Below are 8828 nucleotides of genomic sequence, written 5' to 3'. Positions count from 1 at the left end.
ACTTTGTAGGTAAGAAATGTAAGTCCAGGGAGGAAAAGGGGGTTGCCCAGGAACACACAGTGCGTACATGGCCTAACCCAATATGACATAACCCAATCTGCCCCTCCATTCTCCCCAGCCCAGTCACATCTGAGGCTGGCCCTAGCTTTGAAAAGACCCAAGGAGGTGGTCTTGAATCCTGACAACCTCCCGTCTGCCTACATGCCTTGCCACAGCAGTGAATCTCTTCCCTAGACCCTTGCCTGGGTCACAGTCCCCTTCCCCAAGGGTCCCCCCCACACACACACACAAGGCCTGAGGAGTTGGGTAAGGCTATCCTGGAAGCTTTCCATCCCCTTTGCCCAGCTTCCCTCTCTTCTGGGCCTCCTCTCTGCCTGGCATCTGGTTTTGGCAGTACCAAAGGAGGGGCCAGCCTGGCTGCCCACTCATGGCCCAACTGAGCCAAGGCCCAGTGTCCTGGGGGAATAATTCTCATTTGCCTCCTCCCTCCCTAATTCCTTCTCGGATCTGCCCTTTTCTCTCCATTCCTCAGTCCTACTACCCCCTTCTTGTCCCTCACTACCTCCCTCCGTTTCTTTTTCTTTCTTTCTTTCTTTTTTTTTACTTCAGAGAAAGAAAACAAGTTTTTCTGCAGAAGTTGAAATGTCTGGGTTCTCCCCGCCTTCCATGTGTGGCCACAGTGACTTAGTTGGCAGAATCACGAGGAAAGGAATTGAAAACTGAAAGGGAGCACATGGAGGATTTGAGGAAACCTTGCTTTTCAGATGTTCCTGAGGGCGTGCCTAGGTAGGAGGAAACTCCTCGAGCCCTCTTCTCTCCCTTCTTCCCCACCACCCTGTGCAATAGTTTTGGTGGGCCGGGGATCCAACACACATACAGCTAGGGATCACCTGGAGTGAGAATCAAATATTGGAGCTGAAAGTGACCATGACAATTTTACAAATGGGAAAACAAACACTGGAGAGAGGAAGTGACTTGGTTGGTGGCAGATCTCAAATCTTTCACCAAGAAGTGGGCAGGCCTCAATTGTCAAGTACTTTTTTGTTGTTGTGTTGAAGATTGAACCCAGAGATGTTTTATCCCTGAGCCACATCCCCAGTCTTTTTTTTTTTTTTTGAGGCAGGGTCTCACTAAGTTTCTTAGGGCCTTACAAAGTTGCTAAGGGTGGCCTCAAACTTTCGGTCCTCCTGTCTTCAACCTCCTGAGTTCCTGGGATTACAGGCTTGTACCACCGTGCCTGGCTGCCCACCAGCCTTTTGCTGCAGGCAAATGTGAAAGTCAATGGCTGGGAGCAGATTCCTTGAGTTTCCAAGTCCTTTGAGCAAGGGCTGGAAGCAGAGGACCACTTTGGCTGTAGACTCACATCAAGGTACCTAGAAGAAGGTGATATGAGGGTGCTGCTTAAGAAAAGGGACCTTGCCAGCCCACTTCAGGTAGCTGCCTCTGAATACTTCTCCCCTAGGGCCCGCAGGGAACTCCTGCAGGGAATTCCCACCCACCAAACATCTGGCTGAACTGGGTTTGGCTTAGCTAGCGTGTGGGTAAGTCTGGGTCCTAAAGAGCTATTATTGAGGTGTCAGTGAACAGAACTGGAAAAGCTAACCTAAAAGGGAGTGGCAGAGTCTTCAGAGCCCTCAGGTGCCCCCATACCACACCTCTGTCCAGCAGGTATTTCGCTAGCTCTACTCTCTCTAGCTCTCTCCTGTTGGGTCTTTGTCTGTGAGGCTCTACATCTTGTGTCTCTTGCTATTTGTTTCCTCCTCTTGCTTTGATATTCTCCTCTCCCCCCAGCCCCATCTCCACCATCTCCCTGGCTCTCTATTTCTGCCTGGGTTTTCTCTCCCTTTCTCTGGGCCTCTGTTCTCTGAGATGCAGTGTGAAGGAGGAGGGACTTTGGAGCTCTCTCAGGATGGGCAAAGGCCACTTGAGGGATTAAAGGAGGGCAGAGTGTCAGAGAGTTGGGTTGGGGGCAGAGGTGACTGTGGTCGTCCAGATAACACAACTACCCGGAAATGTCAAATTTGGGGTTTCTTTTTGTTTTCAGTCACTTGGTTTGGTCTCTGCTATTTCCCACCACAAAGCACCCTAGTGGTTTTAAGGGACCATGCTATGGGGGAGAAAACTGAGGCTTCAAGGATGGGGTTCAGGAAGATTAAAAACTGCCTAGTCTGGATTGAACCAGGGTTAGAGGCTGGTCTCATTGTCCCCAACTGCCCTTCATCTCCAATTCCAGGTTGTAGCATGAGATGAGGAGTGAGGAAGTATTTGACCAAAAAAAAAAAAACTTATAGGGATACAGATCCCAAAAGAAATGGGCCATATTTTACTAAGAATAGTAATTATCTGTAGCCTAGTTTGTATTTAGCATACTATACACACATCCTGAACTGAATCGTGGCACATGTGTGTACAACATGGTAGAACTCTTCAATTCCACTGATACTCGCATCAATCTGAAAGGTAGGGCCAGAATCATCCCCTTTGATTAATCCACAAAGGAGATCTATCTGAAGCTGTCTGGCCCAGGAGTGCCCAGCTGAAACCACAATCCCAGTTGCTCAGACCTAAGGCAGGGGCTCAATGCGACTCTCCTAGAACTCTCCCAACCCCAGCACAACTGCAGATTGAAGAGGTCTCCATAGGTTAGGTTAGCTCATGATTGTTCTGGGGTATAGAGCATGGCACCTCCACTTCCATGCTGCCTATGCTCTGCTTTGTTAAATGATTCAGTGTGACGTATGTTATGTGAAGATGGGTCAAGTTCATGGTGGAAGGGAACGATAATCCTAAGTCCCCTTTCTGCCCTGCCCTTGGGGACCAGGTTAGTGGTTGAAGCCCCTATCTTAGGGAGACCAGATGGAGGTCACCTTGACCTGATTGTCCCTGGGGGTGGAAGGAGGTGGTACAGAGACCCCTTTGTTTTTTTCTGCTCCAAATCCCTTCTTCAAGGAGAGTTTCTGTTGCCTGGGAGCCAGAATGGGGAGGGGGCTTCCCAAGAAAGTTAAAGGTGTCCCAGGAAGTATTTCTGTACCCTCTGAACTTTGTGGCAGACAGAGGAGAACTGACACCCTGGGGCCTTTAATATCCTGCTTTGCCCCCACCTTGCTTCTGTTTGGACTATCTACCTCCGTGGTATCCCCAACCATAAGGATCCTAATGTGGAGCCACAGGCCACGCTCAGAATACACCCCACCTCTGAGACCAGTCCCCTCACCGAGTATCTCCCTGTAGAAGCGCTGCCCTGTTCTTGTCCATGAAGACAGAGGAGACCTGAGGAGGGTGTTGGGGGGCGGGGGGAGGGATAAGGAGCAAGGAGCTGTGGGATGGGGTGAAGCCCATTCTTACCTCTGTCCCCTCTCCTCCACCTTCTTCAGAGAAGTCAGTTTACTGTGAAGTCACCAACAGAACACAAGGCTACCCTGCCTGAGGCATGGTGACTGTCCTCTATTTCTGGGAACAGAATGAGGGGAGGGAAGCATGTGGAACTGGACAGAGGGAGGGGGATCCTGCCTCCTTTACCTGCTTCCATTGGGGAGAGCTGGCAGGTGGCTTTTCTCTGGGCACAGAAAGGAGAGTTGAAGGCCATCCTGGTGGCCCCATCAGGTGGACAGGGAGGAACCCACCATTCGCATGTCCTCCTGGTTGCAGAGCCTGGTGGAGGGACTGGATGGGCAGCTGGGAGGGCTTGGCTGCTGTCCGGAGCAGGCTTGGCTTCTTATCCGCATCCACGATGGCTATCGCCCCTCTTCCGGCTGAGCTAGTTTCTCCTCCTTCTAGCCCAACAAGAACTCTTTTGTGCCTTGGCCAGCTCAGTACCCAACCTCAAGCCCTCTGGGGGTTCCGTGGGAGAGGGCTGCACACCTCCTTCCCTGCCATCCACCAGGCTCTGCCACTTTCCTTTGTTATGACTGGAGGGGGTTTCTTTCTTGTCATCTCTGTTTCCCATTGTTCTCTGTTTTTTTTTTTTTTTTTTTTTGGTCATACTGGGGACTGAACCAAGAAGCACTCTACCACTGAGCTGCGCTCCCAGCCCTTTTGATTTATTTTATTTTTTGGATTTGGGGATTGAACCACTAAGCTATATCCCCAACCCTTTTGTGTTTTATTTTGAGACAGGGTTTTGCTAAGTTGCTCAGGCTGGCCTCAAACCTGTGATCCTCCTGCCACAGCCTCCCAAGTTGCTGGAATTACAGGCATGGCCCTTTTTATTTTATTGATTTTTTTAAACTTTGATATAGGACCCCACTAAGTTGCCCAGGCTGGTTGACACTGCCATTCTCCTGCCTCAGACTCCCCAGTAGCTAGGATTACAAACCTCCTTCCTTGATTCTTAAATCTTATACTCACTTATATCTTCCCTGCTCATTCCCCTACTCCAAACCTCAAAGTAGGACTCCCTACTCCAGGAGCAAATAGGGAACATAAAGTCAAAACGAATACAGAACCAATGACCCAGCCCTTTCTTTCTCTTACTACTGGCCTGGTCTTCATCTGCCGCTGACATCAGCCTCAACCAAGGGGTTTTCCTTTACCCTGTGCTCTAGCCATCCAATCCTCCCTTATACCATCCTCTCAACACTAAACTTTTATCCACTCAATTCAACCTACCTGGAATATCATTCTTCCCTTGGCCACCTGGTGAAATCCTCCTCATCTTTCACAGGGTCCGTGTAGCCTAGAGGAAAATAAAAAGACTTTGGAATCATAAGGACCTGATGCAAACCCTGGCTCTGCTGTGTGATGTTGGGTACTGAGTCTGCTTCTCTGAGCTGAGCACCCTCACGTGCAAAAGAAAGACAGAAGACTCACCTGCTAGGATTGCTGTTAAGACTTGATCATAGTGGCTCAGTGGTAGAGCATTTGCCTAAATGACAAGACTCAAACACAGTGCCTGGCACATAATAAGACCAGTGAATCTAGGCATTTTCTCCTCTGTCCCTCCATCCCATCTGCATTGTGGGCCCCTTCTTATGCTTCTAACTAGTTCCCTAAAGGTCTCTGTCCCACTGCTCATTCATAATAGAGGCTTCAGAAATGTTTATTGGATTAAGAAGTTCCTAAAACAACACAGGGTTTCCCAGAACTCCAACAGTTCAGAGCAGACCTCTTTTCTCTCACCCCAACCCACAGTACCCAATGGCGTTCCCCTCTGCAGCCCTGGCCTCTGTGTGCTCTAGTCCCACTGACCTGCTTCTGTCCATGGCAGCAGCAGCCACAGCCTCATTGTTGCCTGGTGCCTGGCTGACTTTTGAGTTCTTAACCTTCCCAGTAAGCTAGCAAGGTACTGGCCGAGGTGGCACTCTGCTCTCTCTCCTGCATCAGCCCCACCCGCCCTGGATAAGACAGCATCGCCTCAGGACTCAGGGTGGAAAGGACATGGTGACCCTGTCCCAGGAGGCAAGGGGAGCCCTTGTACTTTCCAGAAGGCCACCCCTTTAGCTCTGACTGGAAGGGAGCCCAGAGAGGTGAAGCACACACAGGAGAGCATGTGAGGCTCTGTAGGGGATGAGTCCTGCAAAGACCCCGACACTCACCACTCACATCCCCTCCCTTCCCCTCCCCTTGACTCTACGTGACACCAGCTGCCTCCTGGCCCAGTAAGCTTACTGGAATTGGGCTGAGAGAAAGAAAGAGGCAAAATGTTCTTTTATTGAGCATCTTCTTTAAGCCAGGCACAGGGCTTGGTTGGTTTCAAAAGCACTCTCTGCTTTTTCCTTTAAACAATGTCCATTTTGCTCATGTTGTAATGGGTAGGACATACATATGGTACAAAATACAAAAGATTCAAAAGGACCGATGGTGAAAAGTTAATCTCTCCCTTTTCCTGTCCCCCATGGCCTTTCTGGAGGGACACCCACAGTTACTAGGGTCTTGTGCATGCCCCAGAAAGATTCTGTGCACTTATAAACATATACTTTACCTCTTTAAATTTTTTTTTTTTTTTTAGTTGTGGATGAACACACAGTATCTTTGTTTATTTTTATGTGATGCTGAGGATTGAACCCAGTGCCTCACACATGCGAGGCAAGCGCTTTACCACTGAGCTACAGCCCCAGCCCTTAGGCTTGACCTCTTAACTGACTTACACATGAGGGGAACTGAGGCTCTCAGAGATGTTAAGTGGTTTCATTGAGGCCACACAGCTGTTGAGTTTGTAGAGCCAAGCTTTGGAACAATATCTAACTCTTCATCACTTCAACATCCTTTCTAGACAGCTATCCATGACAACCCTCCATGCTGAGGCCCTAGAGATCTGGGGTCTCTGGTGTACTGGCTTCTGAATATCCTGTGCCTCCACCCTGTGGCTCAGGGGGCCTGAACTGGTTTATCCCATATGGAAAAGGGGAAGTTGTTGCAAGTGCCCTTCTTGACTAATGTGTAGCAGGTGGTCCCCCTCAGGCCAGCCCAATTCCTGGGATCCAGGATTTGGAAAGGGAAGCCACACGAACATGGGGTTCTAGCTGGAGGGGGTTGTGGCTGTGGTTTCAATTATGTTTACAGAAAATGGCCTCATGATTTCCCTGTGGCTAGGCAGGAGTGAGGGAGGATGGAAATGGTGGTAGCCACATGGTCAACTATGAAAGGGAGGGAAGGAGGCCGCAGTCAGTCCTAGCCAGGAGCAGAGGGTTGTATGGCCAAGGGTGCACTCAATTTCAAGCTCTTAAGGCCTTTTTTTTCCTCTTGGATATGCCAAGGTGGACTGAGATATGATCCCCTGTATCTCCAGGTATATATCCTTGGGAACTTTCTGGATCCCAGCTTCCTGTTCAGTTTCTTTCTAGCACTCCATTTGTGTCTCAGTCTGGTGTCCTCTCAATTTAGAGGACTATGTTCCTGAGGCCCAAAGAAGAGGATCTCTCTTTATCTGAATTGTTAAGCAGAGACAGGTGTTAGAACCTTCTTTCTTGTTCCAGGATGACAACTTTCTGTCTAGCTAACATAATCTCAGAACTTTCCACCCTTTGTGTTGGTACACACAGATGGCCAGGTCTAGCTAAATGCTTTGTGATCAGAAATGTGCCATGATCTGCAAAAATAAAGTGGCAACCTGCCCAACCCTTAGGGACATTTAAACTGACAGCCTCACAGATGCCACTCATAGCAACCATGGGATCTACATTGAGTTCTAGAACTTGGTCAGTCTTAGGAAGCAGGATATAATCTTAGTTTAAAATCAACAACAGGGGCTGGGGATGTGGCTTAAGCGGTAGCGCGTTCGCCTGGCATGTGTGCGGCCCAGGTTCGATCCTCAGCACCACATACAAAGAAAGATGTTGTGTCTGCCGAAAACTATAAATAAATAAATAAATATTTTTTTAAAAATCAACAACAATAATAGTTAACAGCATTATAGTGCTTGACAGTGTTTGAAGCACTTTGCACACATTAACTTAATTCTTCTGACATTATGAGGTAGATAATGTTATTGTTGCCATGTTATGAATGAGAAGATGGAGGCAGAAACTGCTCAGAGTCACATGGCTCAAGGAATTGACAGAGCCTGGTTTTAGACCTTTAATGCCTATGTAATCCTTATAGTTTTCATTCCATTCCTAGAACATAGCATATCTATTAGGTGTCTACTCAGGCCTGGGTGTGAGTGGGGGGGACTTAACTTAAGATATTGTGTCTGCTTTTGGGGGTAGAGACACATGTTTAAAAATTACCCTTCAAACACAAGAGATGCTGAACCAAAAGCGTCAGCAATGTGAGGCAGGAACTAGGGAGGGCGAGGTTCATGCTTCTTAGAGCAAAGGTCACAGAAGAGCAAGCAGTGAGAGGACAGGAGGTGTTCAGGCAGAGGCAACAGCATGTGCGCAGGCATGAAGGCTTGCAAGGAAAAACGTGTGCCTTACTGTCAAAACATCATGGGCAGTGATTGTCAAGAGGAGTTGCCAGAGATCTCAGGGTTGCTGATTCCATCCTGCTTCCTGTTCCAGCCTCCAAGCTGCCTGCATCTATTCTGTGCTGAGCACTGTGCCAGGTGTTAGCCCAGATTGTGTGATAGGATCAGTAGTCTGGTTAGGGGAGAAGGGCTTTGTGATCAGCTAAGGACCCAAAGACTTTTGTGACTGGTGTTATTCCGAAGGTGAAGGGAAGGCTAATGGGAAGGGCTGTCAAAAGAGGATTATGGGAGAGCTTGCAGCTCTTGGTCATCTCTGGCCATGAAAAATTTTAGCGGGACAACTTGTAGGAAACGGTAGGGAAGGGGGCCCTCTGTGTGTCTGTGTGGGGCTGAAAAGGGGGTCTTTCCTCTTTTGTTCCTGCAGCTGGGTTTCTGGGGCTCTGATATGCCTTGTTTCAATGCTGGCCCTTGGAGGGTTGCCAGGGAAACCACTGGCCAGCTCCGGAGATGGAACGCAGGGGAGGAGAATGGGTGACTCAGGCTGCCTTCTCACACACCGCAACCCCTCCCCACCACTGGGGAAAGGATCTGGGAGACCCCCTGCCCCTGGATCCTACTGAGACGATCCCGCTTATTCTCCGCTGGATAAAGCAGCCTCTTCCGCAGCCCAGACTGGTGGGAGCTAACAAGATTTCCCTGGGGAGGCAACTGTCTCCCCTGACCCCCCATAGATTCACCCTGGGACAGTGCACGAATCCAGTCAGTTTGGGCCAAGTGTAAGCTCCTGCTGTTTCCATCCAGGCTTCTCGCCCGGGGTGGTGCGGCTGGAGACCTGGCAGAGCCACTCTCACGGGAGCAAGCCCAGGATAATTATTGATCAGGGCTGCTGTGGACTTTTGACCTCGGCCTGTGAAGGGAGAGGACCCAGAACGCAGGCCCTGGCGCGGAGGGAGGGACGTGGGCGGGACACGGAGTTGGTGGG

This window comes from Marmota monax, unplaced genomic scaffold (genome assembly GCF_021218885.2).
Source record: "Marmota monax isolate L192 unplaced genomic scaffold, Marmota_monax_Labrador192_F-V1.1 WCK01_AAM20220418_F8-fsc00346, whole genome shotgun sequence".
NCBI classification, from domain to species: Eukaryota; Metazoa; Chordata; class Mammalia; order Rodentia; family Sciuridae; genus Marmota; species Marmota monax.
This window is presented reverse-complemented; position numbering follows the sequence as displayed.